This window comes from Ptychodera flava, unplaced genomic scaffold (genome assembly GCF_041260155.1).
Source record: "Ptychodera flava strain L36383 unplaced genomic scaffold, AS_Pfla_20210202 Scaffold_153__1_contigs__length_83480_pilon, whole genome shotgun sequence".
Lineage (NCBI taxonomy): Eukaryota > Metazoa > Hemichordata > Enteropneusta > Ptychoderidae > Ptychodera > Ptychodera flava.
Window position 1 is genome coordinate 16,787 of NW_027248335.1, and position 3,503 is coordinate 20,289.

Genomic DNA, 3,503 nt, shown 5'->3' on the forward strand with positions numbered 1-3,503 from the left:
GATTTATTTGTTCTAGTTCATCCTTTCTGAGCGCTACACGTCATTGTGTACGAATACAAAGGTCTTGCTTTGAATTCTTAAGGCCACTGAGGTATCAGCGATCAAATAAATTGACTGACCACATTTTGACTTCGTCTGTATTAGGCAATCAAAATGATTTAATAACTATATGTTACTTTAATAATGCGTTAAACTATTGGACGTTCGTAAGGGCTGACGTCAAAGTTCAATGTCGTATATATTACAGAACCTCCTATTCTAACAAAAGCCTATTGGGTTTATATTGATCTAGTCTGCTAGGCATTTCTATGTCAAATGATACAAGCGCTTTGGCCAGGGAATATTTGTATGGATGGAGCGTAGAGGGGAGAGAGCAGTTATAGAATAATAATTTTCCCCTAGTTACATTTGTTTAAATGACTCTGGAAAAATGAGTTGACCTTTCAGAAACTCAAGTTGTCATCTTTTCCTTCCCTTATATAACTGTGCTTATGAGATTTTCTTTGGGGTAGACCATTTGATATTCTAGGCGCTTGGAGGATTTAAAGGGGAACATACTTTTTTGGGGTTATCTGTTATTACAGGATAAACCATTGAATATATCAATCATTTGAAAAGTATAAACAGCATTATGACTTACTACTTTATATTTGCGGTTACATAAAATTAATCATTTCACATATGTCTCCCAGTTGAAAACAGCCAGGTCGCAACTTCTTTTAACTTAATTCCTGAGAATTAGTTCTTTCCATATAATAACATTTAAAGGTATTTTATATTATTAGTTATTGTTTTCTCCTGCTCGGAATCAATATTTTAAAAACTTGCCCATTTTTCCCCGTTCTCTCTCAGAGGAATCTTTTTTGCGCGCGTGCCTTTTTGCACAGATCCCCTGTCTGTTTTTGAGATACTTTTTCTTACATGACTCAAAAAAGCAAACCGGAAAAGCAATGTAAACATGCAACATACCCGTCAGCTTCGGGAAGATGGAAAGAGAATATAGAAGTACATATAAGAAGCGCTGTTGTAAGGTTACTAATGAAAGACAGGGTAATTGCGAGGATTTGTTTTTAGCGATGAGTTTTTTAAAGCTTGTAAAAGCATTGCACACGGTGTCAATACGGTTGTTAAAGACTGCACAATGCAAAGGCGAGGAGAGGAGAGGAATTATGAACATTAAAGTGACACAAACTATTTAACCGTAGGGGAGGCCAGGAGGCGCCTCCCTCGTGACATATTACAGATCAAAATCGAGTCATTTGATGGCCGTGTTGGATTGTTAACATGCAGTTTTCAGAAAAAACTCATACAAGACTCAAGATAATTCCCTTTTGTTATCTTGTCAGCCAATACATGCGACCATGCTAATTAGAAAGATTCCAATCAGAAACTACAACTTTAAAAAGTATGCTGTCACCTGTTCCAATTAAGTCACAGTTACCATGGAAAGAGATAATCTAACCAATCACATATTTTAAGCGGGTGACCGCTTATCCGAAAACTGTGCCCTCACATGGGCATTTTGAATACCAAGGAACGCCCTTTGACCATATATGGGCATATTTAGATTACAGGTGACTGTATGCCTTTAATTGATTAACTTTCTTCAGACACTCCTTTGTAAATACCAAGAAATAAAATTGCAGCTTCTGTATGTTTATATGCTATACAGAAGCGTTTTTGATTTGGGCGCGATTTCTGTATTACACAGCAAGCTTTGAGAGACGAAATTATCATGAAACCGCATACGAAGACATTTGGAGGCTCTATTTGTTGGCAAAATTTTATGCCCTTGTCTAAACAGTCTAAGTGTATTGAGTGCTTTTAAATGCATTGAGTGCTTTTAAAAGGTACGTTATTGAAATATAACATAAAGGGTGGTTAACGACGAAATGTTTGTTGACAAGTCATGATAAGCCTAGCTCCTGATCGTCAAGAAGAACAATGGGGATATCCTGTAAAGGTACATGGACAAGCTGTATAATGAGTATTCCAGCTTGGTTTAGGAAGATTAATTATTATAGAAGCACAATAAATAATATTGTTTATTATTTTGTGCAGTAAAATGGCGAACTAAAAAAGTGGGTACATGTAAAACAAAAGGAAAATTAAGAGTTCTGACATTTATCACAACAGAGTCTAACCGCTGCTGAAACATTGCAATGAATAAACATGTTGTGGAAATAGGGCGCCCATTACAAAAATATAGCAGTTTTTACTGTGGAAGTAACGAGCAGAAACACATTAAATTTCCATTCTGCCAAGATATAGATAAGCCTACGGGTTGACCCACACACGCAACGCCTACTTTTGCCATTTCAAATTTTATGGGGATCCTACACATCAATGTTCCCTGAAGAGGAAAAGACAAATTTGATATACAGGTCTTCTTCTGATATTATCGTTAAAGTACACATGATTGTGAACTTCGCTATTAGAGTGAAAATTGTCGCGCAAAAATGTTAATTTCCGACTTGTACAGCAAAAGTTACTGCATCATCGTGAATTAAAAAATAAGGATGTCTGTCTTTCACACTTTGTCACTCAGTGTTCATAAATTACATTACATTGTCTTTAAATAGTATTTTTTACTTCACCGACTCTTGATACGTATAGCTAGGAATCACATAGTCACCAAACACGTCTTCTTCAATATAGATTTATGTCTCTTCTCGCTAAAGCGATATTTAAACTAGAGGGAGGACAGACTCCATATGAAGGAAGAGTGTATGTATATCTGAAGGATGCTGGATGGATGCCAGTATGCAGTGATGGTTTGAACACCGATGGCGCAGATGTTATATGTAACGAACTAGGTAATAATTTCAATGATCTTTACGCTCAAAGTCAACTTGAAACTTATGTGATAGTATCAGGTACAATTTATTTTAGCCAAAATAAATCATCAATGCCTTCTGGTTAACTTTTTTCGTCCTTTCACGTAGTCGACTTCCTAATACGATGCATGGTGAGGAGTCACGTATTTTTAACATTGTAATCATGGATGAATATGATCTTGATCTTTCTCCTTTATCAATGACGCGTTTCCTATGGCTCTTCTCAGAGCCATACCAATTTATAAATCGCTGTAACTCGTTCTTAACTTTTCACTCCTTTTAATGTTTTTGGTGTTTTAATAAGTTTTCAGTTTGTATTTGATGAGCTTTAAGGTAAATTTCTGTACATTAGGACAGACAACAACTTACTTGAATTGAGATGAATTGAATTTCAACTTAATCCCTCTCCACGGATGAGCCTCTCATTTCTGTTTTTATCATTACTGCGTCAGCTGCATTCGCTTAAAATCCTCGAGTGACGAGAGGAACTGTTTTTTCCATTACTTTGCCAGGGTTTTCGGCCGTGCAATGTGGGTGAAAAGCCCGAGAGTAGAAGATAAAACCGTAACTTCCGGGTGTGTGCATGATGTCAATTGCCCGGAAGGGTCAAAGTCGTGGGCGCAATGCCATTACAAGCTTAGACATGAACAGTGCCACTGTAAACAG